Source organism: Anopheles merus, unplaced genomic scaffold (genome assembly GCF_017562075.2).
Source record: "Anopheles merus strain MAF unplaced genomic scaffold, AmerM5.1 LNR4000647, whole genome shotgun sequence".
In the NCBI taxonomy this organism is placed as follows: Eukaryota; Metazoa; Arthropoda; class Insecta; order Diptera; family Culicidae; genus Anopheles; species Anopheles merus.
Window position 1 is genome coordinate 13262 of NW_024428227.1, and position 17175 is coordinate 30436.

Below are 17175 nucleotides of genomic sequence, written 5' to 3' on the forward strand. Positions count from 1 at the left end.
TGGCGTTGTGCTTGCGGATCGCGGAACGTGCACCCGTTTAGCCTTCAAATGGGCTTCAAGGCGTATCAAACGCGAGCCGAAATCGTCTCGTAACGCGGCATTGTGACTTATTACTTCCTCGGTGGCCGCTGCATCTTCCAATTGGGCCTGAATTGCTTCCAAATCAACGGAAAGCTTCTGGACCCTTGCAATGCGAATATTGATTTCGATTGCATCCCGTTCCGGGTCAAATTCGGCCAAAAACTTTTCGTGCTTAGCCAATACTGCTAGTAAAACTGTCCTTCTGGACGACAAAACGTTTATCGGAGCAGTCATAGTGCGGTTTGACAAAAAACGCTAAATTTCGCGGACACAGTGAACTTGGTCGATTGTGAGGCGACTAAAGCACAGTTACACGCGCGCAAACAGTGATTATCGCGAGAATAATTAAGATTTAGAAAACCAGATTCGTCTTAATCCTGGTCACGGCACCAATGTTTAATCTCACTATTTCGGATAATTTATTTTCCACGTTTCGGTGTAACTTTCAAACCTTTAATATTTACCAGCAGTTATTCGTTGTGTAGCAAAATTGAAAGAGAACTTTATTTACGACATTCACTGTTATTTATAAACTACTCGATCGAGCCGAACACTCGAAATTGAACGAAGACTGTTCGTGTTTCGTTAAGCACGATATGAAGTGACAGGGCTTGCCTGAACATCCTCCCCCCCCTTGACGAATGTCAACAATCCAAACAAAAACAATCAAAATAAACGGAAATTATGTGCATGTGCTCTCGTCGGCCTCTGCCACAGGTAAGATACAAATTTTTGTTATCGGACGAGTTACGATACCTTTTGATGTTTTCAGTGTTACTACCCGTGTCAGCTTGTCGTCTCCGGTGTGCACATGTACGATACGTGCGAGTGGCCAACGTGTTGGGGGAGGAAATCGTCCTTCAGAATGACCAGTCTGCCAGGTAAGATGCTGTCGTTCCTCTTCGCCATGGTGTTATCGCGTTGCATCTCTTGCAGGTATTCCGTCGTCCAGTGTTTCCAGAAGCGTTGCACCATTACTTGCCACTTCTGCAAGTCGCTGAGGGTGCAGGAACGAAGGTGGGTGTAGTCCGGCTCGGGGACAGCATGCATCGATGTGCCCACGAGGAAATGCGCTGGGGTAAGTGCCGATATATCGTTAGGGTCGTCTGACATAGGTAGGAGAGGCCGCGAGTTCATCGCCGCCTCAATCTGGTGTAGGACCGTTGTGTAGCCTTCGTAGGATAGTCGCGTGCTGCCTAACTGCCGAAAAAGGTGTCGCTTGGCGGTCTTCACAGCTGCTTCCCACAATCCGCCGAAGTGTGGTGTCTTGGGAGGGGTGAAGTGCCAATTGATACCGCGGTTAGTGCAATCTGTCACAATTAGATGTAGCTGCTGTTCATCGCGAAACATTTCGAACAGCTCGTGAAGCTCCCTCGCCGCGCCTTCGAAGTTTTTCCCGTTGTCCGAGTGTATGTGTGCCGGTAAACCGCGTCGTGCTGTGAATCTGTGTAATGCAGCTAAAAAACCAGCAGTAGTTAGATCACTTACCAGCTCCAAGTGTACGGCCTTAGTGGAAAAACAAACAAACACGCAGAGGTAGCATTTTCCCGGAGCGGCTCGTTTATGGGCTGGCTTCAGGTATAATGGACCGGCGTAATCCACTCCGGTAACACTAAAAGGCCGGCTGGGAGTGATGCGCTGCGCTGGAAGCTGTCCAAGTTGTTGCTGTTCAAGTGTCGGTCGCTGTCGAATGCACCGAAAACAATTTTGCACAATGTGCTTAACAAGATGCCTTCCATCTAACGGCCAAAACTCTTCGCGAATTCGAGATAAGAGCAGCCTTCCTCCTCCATGACGAAGCTCCTCGTGTTGATACTTTGCGATCAATTGCGCGAACGGATGTTTCTTGGGAAGCAAAACAGGGTGCTTCGCTTGGTAGGGAAGTTGAGATAGCCGTAAACGCCCCCCTACACGGATAATCCCTTGTTCGTCAAGGAATGGACTTAGTGCACGTAAAGGTGATTGCTTCATCACTTCGTTTCCCTTTTTGAGCTGCCCGAGTTCAGCTGAAAATGCATCCTGCTGTGCTAGGCGGCTTAACACAGTGTTTGCTGCTTCCATGTACTCGGGTGTGACGATTAAAGGTGCGGGGTGCTGTGCTGCTGTTCGCTGAGTGCGTGCCTTTTCCTTAGCGTTACGTGTGAAGCGAATGCAGTATGATACGATACGCAGCAATCGCTTGTAGCTAGAACACAACGCAAACCAAGGGTGACTAGTGGTTGTGTGTACAACGGCAGCACTCACCTGGCGAATCTCTAGATTCGTTTCGTTGGCTGGTTCTGGGTTAGAGTTGGGCCAGATGGAAGCGGGCAAAGATAGCCAATCCGGACCGAAGCTCCACAGTTTGCTTTTCAGGAAATCAGCGGCTGACGTGCCTCGTGAAACCAGATCAGCAGGATTAGACGCGCCGGGTACATGTCTCCACTGCCGCGGGTGTGAGTAATGCTGCACTTCAGATACCCGGTTAGCCACAAACGTTGCCCATGTGTTGGGTGTGGCGCTGATCCAGGTTAAGGTGATGGTGGAATCCGACCAAAAGAAAGACTCTGCAACGTTGATCCCCATCGCCTTCTTTACCCGGTGATGCAAGTGTGCTCCTAATACAGCAGCGCATAGTTCAAGGCGGGGCAGTGTGACGCGCTTGAGCGGTGCCACACGCGATTTGGAAGAAAGCAACGTTATGCGTATCTGCCCACTTTCGCCTTCACAACGCGCATAAATGCAGGCTCCATATGCTGCTTCCGATGCATCACAGAAGGTATGTAGCTGAATACGCGCACCAGGTAGAAGCGCATAACGACTAACCTTGAATTCAGAGATGAGTTGCCAATCCTGTTGTATTGCTTTCCATTTCTTACAGATAGTATCTGGAACATACTCGTCCCAACCAGCTTTCTGCAACCATAATTCCTGCATCATCATCTTGGCCCGAATGACAATCGGGGAGATCAGGCCCAGCGGATCGAACATGCGAGCTACGTTAGATAGAATGGATCGCTTTGTCGGAATGGACACATCACTGGATATTGCGGATTCGAAAGATAAAACGTCATGCTCTGGCTCCCATGAAATACCAAGAGCCTTTACCGTCTCGTGTGGTAAGAATTGCCGCGCTGACTGTGTGCCGATTTGATCCGCATTTAAACCGGCGAGCACCTCGAGCTGATTGGATGTCCACTTTCGCAGCTCGAAGCCGCCTTTGGCGAGCAATTGGGAAAGCTCGATTCGTAACTGGCGAGCATTTTCGATGGAATCAGCACCACCGATGAAATCGTCAACGTAGAAATTAGTTTTCAAAGCAGCTGAAGCATTGGGACAAGAGTCGCCCTCATCGTTTGCAAGCTGCAGCAATGTTCTGGTTGCTAAGAATGATGAGGGGGCTAAGCCATAGGTAACTGTATTCAGCTCAAAATATTCGATTGGCGAGTGAGGCGAAAATCGAAAGCAAATGCGTACAAATTTCCGGTCGTTAGGATGAAGCAATACTTGTCGATACATTTTCGCAATATCTCCAACAACGGCTACTTTATATGTGCGGAAGCGCAAAATTATGTCGAGCAGATCGTCCTGCACGACAGGACCGACGCATAACGCATCGTTTAGCGAAAAGCCGGTGGACGTCTTAGCTGAACCATCAAATACCACGCGAACCTTTGTTGTGGAGCTAGCGGCTTTGAACACGGGATGGTGAGGCAGATAATACGCGCGTTCGTCGTCGGAGGGGTTTTTTATGCGTGACATGTGCCCAAGCTCCAGATACTCACGCATAAAATCATGGTACGCCGCTTTTACCCTTTGATCTCGTTCTAACCTCCTTTCTAGCAAACTAAAACGCCTTAATGCTGCTGCCTTCGAAAGGCCAAGCTTATCATCGAAGTCTGCTTGTTTAGGTAAGCATACCAGATAACGACCAGCTTTGTCTCGCTGTGTTGTATCCTTGTAAAATTGCTCACATTTGCGATCCTCAGGAGAATAGCCATCGTTAACCTGTAGTTCTTCTACTTTCCAGAAACGCTCTATTGATTCTTCTAGTGAAACCATGCACACCACGGATGAAGTATGAAAAGTATTGGATGTTGCTGGCTGAGAGGTAGATGCGGATCCACTCACGACCCAGCCGAATACGCTCTCCATCAGGACTGGGAGATTTGATGACATTTTATATTGCGCCCCGCTTACAAAGAACGTGTGATAGTGCCGGGCACCGAGAATAATGTCGATCGGTGCCGACTTCTCGAAATGGGGGTCGGCGAACATAATATGTGGCGGTAATTTCCAGCCACTGGTGGACACATCATGTGCGGGCAAATCAGCAATAAGCTTCTCGACTATCAAAAACTCAACATTAATTGCATAAGGGCTCGTTCTGGAAGATACCGTGGTGCGCATCGATTTCCGCACCGGGGTGGCCGATTGACCAGCACCAATCAGTGTGATGTCGACCGTGCCCGATTTGATACCTAGCCGATTAGCAAAACGGCTACTCATCAAATCTGGCTGGGAGGCACTATCTAAAAGTGCGCGTGCAGGATGCATTATGCCATGCGCATCAACAATGTTTACCAGTGCAGTTTGAAGCAGAACTTGTTCCGTAGTTTGCCTCAATGCTGCTGCATAAGTGCGTTGCGTGTTTGCCGTGTGATCGTCTGTGTTGTGTGTGTTGTGTACGGAAGCATTTTGCGCAGCTGACGTGTTCGCAGTGGAAAATGTGCCGTAATTTTGTGAAGAGTGTAAAAGCGAGTGGTGTGTTGAATTGCAGTGTCTGCACTTGTATTGCGATGAGCAATCACGCACACGGTGATTGTCGCGCAAACAATTCAAGCACAATTTCAGTGTCATTGTGTTTCGGTACCGTTCCTCCGGTGACATTTGCATGAAACGCGGGCATTTCGATAAGTTGTGATCGGAGTGGCATAAAGGGCATGTGCGTGTGTCGTGTGATGTTGACGGAAAGCTTGCTAAGCGCATAGGCGGAGCATGTTTATGTGCATAGTGCGTTTGGTTCACGGTAGAGGGAGCTTCGGTAATGTTTACCTGTAAGGTTTCCAACACTCGCATACGGCGCTGTAAAAATGCGATTAATCCTTCGTAACTAGGATTTTGGCTAGTTGAGGCATTTTCCTCCCAATCTCTTAATGTGGAGGTAGGCAATTTTGTGCACATTAAGTGTTCTAACAAGCAGCTCCATGCCTCCGTTTTTTCGCCTAGATGATTGAGAGTTTTCTTGTGACGCTCGAACTCGTCCACAAGATGGTGAAGGGTTGATGCACTCTCCTTCTTAACGGTGGCCATACCAAAAAGTGCTTGAAGATGCCGTTTCTTTAATAAATACTCATTCGAGTATCTTTCGGTGAGCATTTGCCATGCTAGCTCGTAATTGGCTGCGCTAATCGTGATTGCTTCGATCACCTTTGCGGCCTCGCCTTTCACGGAAGCTCGTAAATAATGAAACTTTTGTATCGGTGGTAGTTCCATATTTTCGTGAATTAATCCCTCAAAAGTGTCCTATACGTGAGCCATTGCATGTAATCACCATCGAACTCAGGAAGTGAGATGGTGGGAGCTTTATACCTGCCAACGGGTTGGTGTTTGGCGTTGTGCTTGCGGATCGCGGAACGTGCACCCGTTTAGCCTTCAAATGGGCTTCAAGGCGTATCAAACGCGAGCCGAAATCGTCTCGTAACGCGGCATTGTGACTTATCACTTCCTCGGTGGCCGCTGCATCTTCCAATTTGGCCTGAATTGCTTCCAAATCAACGGAAAGCTTCTGGACCCTTGCAATGCGAATATTGATTTCGATTGCATCCCGTTCCGGGTCAAATTCGGCCAAAAACATTTCGTGCTTAGCCAATACTGCTAGTAAAACTGTCCTTCTGGACGACAAAACGTTTATCGGAGCAGTCATAGTGCGGTTTGACAAAAAACGCTAAATTTCGCGGACACAGTGAACTTGGTCGATTGTGAGGCGACTAAAGCACAGTTACACGCGCGAAAACAGTGATTATCGCGAGAATAATTAAGATTTAGAAAACCAGATTCGTCCTAATCCTGGTCACGGCACCAATGTTTAATCTCACTATTCGGATAATTTATTTTCCGCGTTTCGGTGTAACTTTCAAACCTTTAATATTTACCAGCAGTTATTCGTTGTGTAGCAAAATTGAAAGAGAGCTTTATTTACGACATTCACTGTTATTTATAAACTACTCGATCGAGCCGAACACTCGAAATTGAACGAAGACTGTTCGTGTTTCGTTAAGCACGATATGAAGTGACAGGGCTTGCCTGAACAGTGCACTATATACGCATGCTAAAATTGATAGGTTTTCCCGAGTAAAATGCATTCAGAGCCGATTTACAAGACTATCCGTGAGTTTAATCGTAGAACCCATGTGCGGCTTTAGAAGACCGCTTCAATACCTTTCCAAAACTGTCTTAATCGTCTCGCTAGGACACATGGTTACGAAGTTATGGCCATTTGAAGGAATGTCCAACTTTCCCATCCATCCATATGGCCATGGTTGAAATTTTGACGAAAATGCAAGGTCAACCATTATCGTTCTTATATCATTGAGGCTTCTTGAATAACCAACCAAAGCCCTGGAACACAATAATAAGGATCTTGGCGATGAAAAAGTCTCAAAATGGGTCATAGTGCACTATATACGCATGCTAAAATTGATAGGTTTTCCCGAGTAAAATGCATTCAGAGCCCATTTACAAGACTATCCGTGAGTTTAATCGTAGAACCCATGTGCGGCTTTAGAAGACCGCTTCAATACCTTTCCAAAACTGTCTTAATCGTCTCGCTAGGACACATGGTTACGAAGTTATGGCCATTTGAAGGAATGTCCAACTTTCCCATCCATCCATATGGCCATGGTTGAAATTTTGACGAAAATGCAAGGTCAACCATTATCGTTCTTATATCATTGAGGCTTCTTGAATAACCAAACCAAAGCCCTGGAACACAATAATAAGGATCTTGGCGATGAGAAAGTCTCAAAATGGGTCATAGTGCACTATATACGCATGCTAAAATTGATAGGTTTTCCCGAGTAAAATGCATTCAGAGCCCATTTACAAGACTATCCGTGAGTTTAATCGTAGAACCCATGTGCGGCTTTAGAAGACCGCTTCAATACCTTTCCAAAACTGTCTTAATCGTCTCGCTAGGACACATGGTTACGAAGTTATGGCCATTTGAAGGAATGTCCAACTTTCCCATCCATCCATATGGCCATGGTTGAAATTTTGACGAAAATGCAAGGTCAACCATTATCGTTCTTATATCATTGAGGCTTCTTGAATAACCAAACCAAAGCCCTGGAACACAATAATAAGGATCTTGGCGATGAAAAAGTCTCAAAATGGGTCATAGTGCACTATATACGCATGCTAAAATTGATAGGTTTTCCCGAGTAAAATGCATTCAGAGGCCATTTACAAGACTACCCGTGAGTTTAATCGTAGAACCATGTGCGGCTTTAAAAGACCGCTTCAATACCTTTCCAAAACTGTCTTAATCGCCTCGCTAGGACACATGGTTACGAAGTTATGGCCATTTGAAGGAATGTCCAACTTTCCCATCCATCCATATGGCCATGGTTGAAATTTTGACGAAAATGCAAGGTCAACCATTATCGTTCTTATATCATTGAGGCTTCTTGAATAACCAAACCAAAGCCCTGGAACACAATAATAAGGATCTTGGCGATGAAAAAGTCTCAAAATGGGTCATAGTGCACTATATACGCATGCTAAAATTGATAGGTTTTCCCGAGTAAAATGCATTCAGAGCCCATTTACAAGACTACCCGTGAGTTTAATCGTAGAACCCATGTGCGGCTTTAGAAGACCGCTTCAATACCTTTCCAAAACTGTCTTAATCGTCTCGCTAGGACACATGGTTACGAAGTTATGGCCATTTGAAGGAATATCAAACTTTCCCATCCATCCATATGGATCCATGGTTGAAATTTTGACGAAAATGCAAGGTCAACCATTATCGTTCTCATATCATTGAGGCTTCTTGAATAACCAAACCAAAGCCCTGGAACACAATAATAAGGATCTTGGCGATGAAAAAGTCTCAAAATGGGTCATAGTGCACTATATACGCATGCTAAAATTGATAGGTTTTCCCGAGTAAAATGCATTCAGAGCCCATTTACAAGACTATCCGTGAGTTTAATCGTAGAACCCATGTGCGGCTTTAGAAGACCGCTTCAATACCTTTCCAAAACTGTCTTAATCGCCTCGCTAGGACACATGGTTACGAAGTTATGGCCATTTGAAGGAATGTCCAACTTTCCCATCCATCCATATGGCCATGGTTGAAATTTTGACGAAAATGCAAGGTCAACCATTATCGTTCTTATATCATTGAGGCTTCTTGAATAACCAAACCAAAGCCCTGGAACACAATAATAAGGATCTTGGCGATGAAAAAGTCTCAAAATGGGTCATAGTGCACTATATACGCATGCTAAAATTGATAGGTTTTCCCGAGTAAAATGCATTCAGAGCCCATTTACAAGACTACCCGTGAGTTTAATCGTAGAACCCATGTGCGGCTTTAGAAGACCGCTTCAATACCTTTCCAAAACTGTCTTAATCGCCTCGCTAGGACACATGGTTACGAAGTTATGGCCATTTGAAGGAATGTCCAACTTTCCCATCCATCCATATGGCCATGGTTGAAATTTTGACGAAAATGCAAGGTCAACCATTATCGTTCTTATATCATTGAGGCTTCTTGAATAACCAAACCAAAGCCCTGGAACACATAATAAGGATCTTGGCGATGAAAAGTCTCAAAATGGGTCATAGTGCACTATATACGCATGCTACAATTAATAGGTTTTCCCGAGTAAAATGCATTCAGAGCCCATTTACAAGACTATCCGTGAGTTTAATCGTAGAACCCATGTGCGGCTTTAGAAGACCGCTTCAATACCTTCCAAAACTGTCTTAATCGCCTCGCTAGGACACATGGTTACGAAGTTATGGCCATTTGAAGGAATGTCCAACTTTCCCATCCATCCATATGGCCATGGTTGAAATTTTGACGAAAATGCAAGGTCAACCATTATCGTTCTTATATCATTGAGGCTTCTTGAATAACCAAACCAAAGCCCTGGAACACAATAATAAGGATCTTGGCGATGAAAAAGTCTCAAAATGGGTCATAGTGCACTTTATACGCATGCTAAAATTGATAGGTTTTCCCGAGTAAAATGCATTCAGAGCCCATTTACAAGACTATCCGTGAGTTTAATCGTAGAACCCATGTGCGGCTTTAGAAGACCGCTTCAATACCTTTCCAAAACTGTCTTAATCGCCTCGCTAGGACACATGGTTACGAAGTTATGGCCATTTGAAGGAATGTCCAACTTTCCCATCCATCCATATGGCCATGGTTGAAATTTTGACGAAAATGCAAGGTCAACCATTATCGTTCTTATATCATTGAGGCTTCTTGAATAACCAAACCAAAGCCCTGGAACACAATAATAAGGATCTTGGCGATGAAAAAGTCTCAAAATGGGTCATAGTGCACTATATACGCATGCTAAAATTGATAAGTTTTCCCGAGTAAAATGCATTCAGAGCCATTTACAAGACTACCCGTGAGTTTAATCGTAGAACCCATGTGCGGCTTTAGAAGACCGCTTCAATACTTTTCCAAAACTGTCTTAATCGTCTCGCTAGGACACATGGTTACGAAGTTATGGCCATTTGAAGGAATGTCCAACTTTCCCATCCATCCATATGGCCATGGTTGAAATTTTGACGAAAATGCAAGGTCAACCATTATCGTTCTTATATCATTGAGGCTTCTTGAATAACCAAACCAAACCCTGGAACACAATAATAAGGATCTTGGCGATGAAAAAGTCTCAAAATGGGTCATAGTGCACTATATACGCATGCTAAAATTGATAAGTTTTCCCGAGTAAAATGCATTCAGAGCCCATTTACAAGACTATCCGTGAGTTTAATCGTAGAACCCATGTGCGGCTTTAGAAGACCGCTTCAATACCTTTCCAAAACTGTCTTAATTGCCTCGCTAGGACACATGGTTACGAAGTTATGGCCATTTGAAGGAATGTCCAACTTTCCCATCCATCCATATGGCCATGGTTGAAATTTTGACGAAAATGCAAGGTCAACCATTATCGTTCTTATATCATTGAGGCTTCTTGAATAACCAAACCAAAGCCCTGGAACACAATAATAAGGATCTTGGCGATGAAAAAGTCTCAAAATGGGTCATAGTGCACTATATACGCATGCTAAAATTGATAGGTTTTCCCGAGTAAAATGCATTCAGAGTCCATTTACAAGACTATCCGTGAGTTTAATCGTAGAACCCATGTGCGGCTTTAGAAGACCGCTTCAATACCTTTCCAAAACTGTCTTAATCGCCTCGCTAGGACACATGGTTACGAAGTTATGGCCATTTGAAGGAATGCCAAACTTTCCCATCCATCCATATGGCCATGGTTGAAATTTTGACGAAAATGCAAGGTCAACCATTATCGTTCTTATATCATTGAGGCTTCTTGAATGACCAAACTAAAGCCCTGGAACACAATAATAAGGATCTTGGCGATGAAAAGTCTCAAAATGGGTCATAGTGCACTATATACGCATGCTAAAATTGATAGGTTTTCCGGAGTAAAATGCATTCAGAGCCCATTTACAAGACTATCCGTGAGTTTAATCGTAGAACCCATGTGCGGCTTTAGAAGACCGCTTCAATACCTTTCCAAAACTGTCTTAATCGTCTCGCTAGGACACATGGTTACGAAGTTATGGCCATTTGAAGGAATGTCCAACTTTCCCATCCATCCATATGGCCATGGTTGAAATTTTGACGAAAATGCAAGGTCAACCATTATCGTTCTTATATCATTGAGGCTTCTTGAATAACCAAACCAAAGCCCTGGAACACAATAATAAGGATCTTGGCGATGAAAAAGTCTCAAAATGGGTCATAGTGCACTATATACGCATGCTAAAATTGATAGGTTTTCCGGAGTAAAATGCATTCAGAGCCCATTTACAAGACTACCCGTGAGTTTAATCGTAGAACCCATGTGCGGCTTTAGAAGACCGCTTCAATACCTTTCCAAAACTGTCTTAATTGCCTCGCTAGGACACATGGTTACGAAGTTATGGCCATTTGAAGGAATGTCCAACTTTCCCATCCATCCATATGGCCATGGTTGAAATTTTGACGAAAATGCAAGGTCAACCATTATCGTTCTTATATCATTGAGGCTTCTTGAATAACCAAACCAAAGCCCTGGAACACAATAGTAAGGATCTTGGCGATGAAAAAGTCTCAAAATGGGTCATAGTGCACTATACGCATGCTAAAATTGATAGGTTTTCCCGAGTAAAATGCATTCAGAGCCCATTTACAAGACTATCCGTGAGTTTAATCGTAGAACCCATGTGCGGCTTTAGAAGACCGCTTCAATACCTTTTCAAAACTGTCTTAATCGTCTCGCTAGGACACATGGTTACGAAGTTATGGCCATTTGAAGGAATGTCCAACTTTCCCCTCCATCCATATGCCATGGTTGAAATTTTGACGAAAATGCAAGGTCAACCATTATCGTTCTTATATCATTGAGGCTTCTTGAACAACCAAACCAAAGCCCTGGAACACAATAATAAGGATCTTGGCGATGAAAAAGTCTCAAAATGGGTCATAGTGCACTATATACGCATGCTAAAATTGATAGGTTTTCCCGAGTAAAATGCATTCAGAGCCCATTTACAAGACTACCCGTGAGTTTAATCGTAGAACCCATGTGCGGCTTTAGAAGACCGCTTCAATACCTTTCCAAAACTGTCTTAATCGTCTCGCTAGGACACATGGTTACGAAGTTATGGCCATTTGAAGGAATGTCCAACTTTCCCTCCATCCATATGGCCATGGTTGAAATTTTGACGAAAATGCAAGGACAACCATTATCGTTCTTATATCATTGAGGCTTCTTGAATAACCAAACCAAAGCCCTGGAACACAATAATAAGGATCTTGGCGATGAAAAAGTCTCAAAATGGGTCATAGTGCACTATATACGCATGCTAAAATTGATAGGTTTTCCCGAGTAAAATGCATTCAGAGCCCATTTACAAGACTATCCGTGAGTTTAATCGTAGAACCCATGTGCGGCTTTAGAAGACCGCTTTAATACCTTTCCAAAACTGTCTTAATCGTCTCGCTAGGACACATGGTTACGAAGTTATGGCCATTTGAAGGAATGTCCAACTTTCCCCTCCATCCATATGGCCATGGTTGAAATTTTGACGAAAATGCAAGGTCAACCATTATCGTTCTTATATCATTGAGGCTTCTTGAATAACCAAACCAAAGCCCTGGAACACAATAATAAGGATCTTGGCGATGAAAAAGTCTCAAAATGGGTCATAGTGCACTATATACGCATGCTAAAATTGATAGGTTTTCCCGAGTAAAATGCATTCAGAGCCCATTTACAAGACTATCCGTGAGTTTAATCGTAGAACCCATGTGCGGCTTTAGAAGACCGCTTCAATACCTTTCCAAACTGTCTTAATCGTCTCGCTAGGACACATGGTTACGAAGTTATGGCCATTTGAAGGAAGGTTCAACTTTCCCTCCATCCATATGGCCATGGTTGAAATTTTGACGAAAATGCAAGGTCAACCATTATCGTTCTTATATCATTGAGGCTTCTTGAATAACCAAACCAAAGCCCTGGAACACAATAATAAGGATCTTGGCGATGAAAAAGTCTCAAAATGGGTCATAGTGCACTATATACGCATGCTAAAATTGATAGGTTTTCCCGAGTAAAATGCATTCAGAGCCCATTTACTAGACTATCCGTGAGTTTAATCGTAGAACCCATGTGCGGCTTTAGAAGACCGCTTCAATACCTTTCCAAAACTGTCTTAATCGTCTCGCTAGGACACATGGTTACGAAGTTATGGCCATTTGAAGGAATGTCCAACTTTCCCCTCCATCCATATGGCCATGGTTGAAATTTTGACGAAAATGCAAGGTCAACCATTATCGTTCTTATATCATTGAGGCTTCTTGAATAACCAAACCAAAGCCCTGGAACACAATAATAAGGATCTTGGCGATGAAAAAGTCTCAAAATGGGTCATAGTGCACTATATACGCATGCTAAAATTGATAGGTTTTCCCGAGTAAAATGCATTCAGAGCCCATTTACAAGACTATCCGCGAGTTTAATCGTAGAACCCATGTGCGGCTTTTAGAAGACCGCTTCAATACCTTTCCAAAACTGTCTTAATCGTCTCGCTAGGACACATGGTTACGAAGTTATGGCCATTTGAAGGAATGTCCAACTTTCCCCTCCATCCATATGGCCATGGTTGAAATTTTGACGAAAATGCAAGGTCAACCATTATCGTTCTTATATCATTGAGGCTTCTTGAATAACCAAACCAAAGCCCTGGAACACAATAATAAGGATCTTGGCGATGAAAAAGTCTCAAAATGGGTCATAGTGCACTATATACGCATGCTAAAATTGATAGGTTTTCCCGAGTAAAATGCATTCAGAGCCCATTTACAAGACTATCCGTGAGTTTAATCGTAGAACCCATGTGCGGCTTTAGAAGACCGCTTCAATACCTTTCCAAAACTGTCTTAATCGTCTCGCTAGGACACATGGTTACGAAGTTATGGCCATTTGAAGGAATGTCCAACTTTCCCATCCATCCATATGGCCATGGTTGAAATTTTGACGAAAATGCAAGGTCAACCATTATCGTTCTTATATCATTGAGGCTTCTTGAATAACCAAACCAAAGCCCTGGAACACAATAATAAGGATCTTGGCGATGAAAAAGTCTCAAAATGGGTCATAGTGCACTATATACGCATGCTAAAATTGATAGGTTTTCCCGAGTAAAATGCATTCAGAGGCCATTTACAAGACTATCCGTGAGTTTAATCGTAGAACCCATGTACGGCTTTAAAAGACCGCTTCAATACCTTTCCAAAACTGTCTTAATCGTCTCGCTAGGACACATGGTTACGAAGTTATGGCCATTTGAAGGAATGTCCATCTTTCCCATCCATCCATATGGCCATGGTTGAAATTTTGACGAAAATGCAAGGTCAACCATTATCGTTCTTATATCATTGAGGCTTCTTGAAAAACCAAACAAAAGCCCTGGAACACAATAATAAGGATCTTGGCGATGAAAAAGTCTCAAAATGGGTCATAGTGCACTATATACGCATGCTAAAATTGATAGGTTTTCCCGAGTAAAATGCATTCAGAGCCCATTTACAAGACTACCCGTGAGTTTAATCGTAGAACCCATGTGCGGCTTTAGAAGACCGCTTCAATACCTTTCCAAAACTGTCGTAATCGCCTCGCTAGGACACATGGTTACGAAGTTATGGCCATTTGAAGGAATGTCCAACTTTCCCATCCATCCATATGGCCATGGTTGAAATTTTGACGAAAATGCAAGGTCAACCATTATCGTTCTTATATCATTGAGGCTTCTTGAATAACCAAACCAAAGCCCTGGAACACAATAATAAGGATCTTGGCGATGAAAAAGTCTCAAAATGGGTCATAGTGCACTATATACGCATGCTAAAATTGATAGGTTTTCCCGAGTAAAATGCATTCAGAGCCCATTTACAAGACTATCCGTGAGTTTAATCGTAGAACCATGTGCGGCTTTAGAAGACCGCTTCAATACCTTTCCAAAACTGTCTTAATCGTCTCGCTAGGACACATGGTTACGAAGTTATGGCCATTTGAAGGAATGTCCAACTTTCCCCTCCATCCATATGGCCATGGTTGAAATTTTGACGAAAATGCAAGGTCAACCATTATCGTTCTTATATCATTGAGGCTTCTTGAATAACCAAACCAAAGCCCTGGAACACAATAATAAGGATCTTGGCGATGAAAAAGTCTCAAAATGGGTCATAGTGCACTATATACGCATGCTAAAATTGATAGGTTTTCCCGAGTAAAATGCATTCAGAGCCCATTTACAAGACTATCCGTGAGTTTAATCGTAGAACCCATGTGCGGCTTTAGAAGACCGCTTCAATACCTTTCCAAAACTGTCTTAATCGTCTCGCTAGGACACATGGTTACGAAGTTATGGCCATTTGAAGGAATGTCCAACTTCCCCTCCATCCATATGGCCATGGTTGAAATTTTGACGAAAATGCAAGGTCAACCATTATCGTTCTTATATCATTGAGGCTTCTTGAATAACCAAACCAAAGCCCTGGAACACAATAATAAGGATCTTGGCGATGAAAAAGTCTCAAAATGGGTCATAGTGCACTATATACGCATGCTAAAATTGATAGGTTTTCCCGAGTAAAATGCATTCAGAGCCCATTTACAAGACTATCCGTGAGTTTAATCGTAGAACCCATGTGCGGCTTTAGAAGACCGCTTCAATACCTTTCCAAAACTGTCTTAATCGTCTCGCTAGGACACATGGTTACGAAGTTATGGCCATTTGAAGGAATGTCCAACTTTCCCCTCCATCCATATGGCCATGGTTGAAATTTTGACGAAAATGCAAGGTCAACCATTATCGTTCTTATATCATTGAGGCTTCTTGAATAACCAAACCAAAGCCCTGGAACACAATAATAAGGATCTTGGCGATGAAAAAGTCTCAAAATGGGTCATAGTGCACTATATACGCATGCTAAAATTGATAGGTTTTCCCGAGTAAAATGCATTCAGAGCCCATTTACAAGACTACCCGTGAGTTTAATCGTAGAACCCATGTGCGGCTTTAGAAGACCGCTTCAATACCTTTCCAAAACTGTCTTAATCGTCTCGCTAGGACACATGGTTACGAAATTATGGCCATTTGAAGGAATGTCAAACTTTCCCATCCATCCATATGGCCATGGTTGAAATTTTGACGAAAATGCAAGGTCAACCATTATCGTTCTTATATCATTGAGGCTTCTTGAATAACCAAACCAAAGCCCTGGAACACAATAATAAGGATCTTGGCGATGAAAAAGTCTCAAAATGGGTCATAGTGCACTATATACGCATGCTAAAATTGATAGGTTTTCCCGAGTAAAATGCATTCAGAGCCCATTTACAAGACTATCCGTGAGTTTAATCGTAGAACCCATGTGCGGCTTTAGAAGACCGCTTCAATACCTTTCCAAAACTGTCTTAATGTCTCGCTAGGACACATGGTTACGAAGTTATGGCCATTTGAAGGAATGTCCAACTTTCCCCTCCATCCATATGGCCATGGTTGAAATTTTGACGAAAATGCAAGGTCAACCATTATCGTTCTTATATCATTGAGGCTTCTTGAATAACCAAACCAAAGCCCTGGAACACAATAATAAGGATCTTGGCGATGAAAAAGTCTCAAAATGGGTCATAGTGCACTATATACGCATGCTAAAATTGATAGGTTTTCCCGAGTAAAATGCATTCAGAGCCCATTTACAAGACTATCCGTGAGTTTAATCGTAGAACCCATGTGCGGCTTTAGAAGACCGCTTCAATACCTTTCCAAAACTGTCTTAATCGTCTCGCTAGGACACATGGTTACGAAGTTATGGCCATTTGAAGGAATGTCCATCTTTCCCCTCCATCCATATGGCCATGGTTGAAATTTTGACGAAAATGCAAGGTCAACCATTATCGTTCTCATATCATTGAGGCTTCTTGAATAACCAAACCAAAGCCCTGGAACACAATAATAAGGATCTTGGCGATGAAAAAGTCTCAAAATGGGTCATAGTGCACTATATACGCATGCTAAAATTGATAGGTTTTCCCGAGTAAATGCATTCAGAGCCCATTTACAAGACTATCCGTGAGTTTAATCGTAGAACCCATGTGCGGCTTTAGAAGACCGCTTCAATACCTTTCCAAACCTGTCTTAATCGTCTCGCTAGGACACATGGTTACGAAATTATGGCCATTTGAAGGAATGTCCAACTTTCCCCTCCATCCATATGGCCATGGTTGAAATTTTGACGGAAAATGCAAGGTCAACCATTATCGTTCTTATATCATTGAGGCTTCT